Here is an 826-nt window from a genome sequence, read left to right on the forward strand (position 1 = left end):
CAAACTTGCAACTATTGATATTCTCTTTTGGAGGTGAACCACCGAAACAGGCCCAGCCCAGCTTAAATTTAATCATGTTTAATCAAATGGGCCCAGAGAAGAATCAAGACGTTTCTTCAAGATTCCAGCGACAACACATTTTATTCTTAAAAGATTCATCATGAAAGTTCGTGAAGATCCATCCTATCCAAATCTATATAAACCATTCCAACTCCTTGAATCCATATCAATCAATCAAACTCACCAACACAACAATCGACTCGACTAAATATATACCTTACAATCAAGTAACCAAATTTAGTAACTAATTCTACTACATAATGTCGATCATCCCTAGCTTGTTCGGAGGCCGACGAAGCAGCGTCTTCGACCCTCGACATTTGGGACCCGCTCAGCGACTTCCCCATTACGAAACCGTCTGATGCGTCAAGGGAAACCTCTGCATTGGTGAACGCCCGTGTGGATTGGAAGGAAACACCCGAAGCCCACGTGTTGAAGGCGGATCTTCCAGGGATCAAGAAAGAGGAAGTGAAGGGGAGGTCGAAGACGGAAACATTTTACAGATAACGGGTGAGAGGAAGGTGGAGAAGGAAGATAAATGCATCGGGTTGAACGAAGCAGCGGGAAGTTTACAAGGAGGTTCAGGCTGCCCGAGAATGCTAAAATGGATCAGGTGAAGGCGGCCATGGAAAACGGGGTGCTTACGGTTACAGTGCCTAAAGAACAAGTCAAGAAGCCCGATGTCAAGTCTATTGAAATCGACGGACGGTTAAGAAAAGTTTTATGAATTTGCTCATATCAAGTCCTTTAATACGGTTTTTTTGAG

The 826-nt window shown here is 43.8% G+C and overlaps 1 pseudogene; it reads left to right on the forward strand.

Moving 5' to 3' along the window:
• The first annotated feature begins 214 nt into the window (after positions 1–214).
• Positions 215–826, forward strand: LOC143614871 (17.3 kDa class I heat shock protein-like; annotated as a pseudogene).

Source organism: Bidens hawaiensis, unplaced genomic scaffold (genome assembly GCF_021521415.1).
Source record: "Bidens hawaiensis isolate Kalapana, Puna unplaced genomic scaffold, B.hawaiensis_p1.1 tig00041216_1, whole genome shotgun sequence".
NCBI classification, from domain to species: domain Eukaryota; kingdom Viridiplantae; phylum Streptophyta; class Magnoliopsida; order Asterales; family Asteraceae; genus Bidens; species Bidens hawaiensis.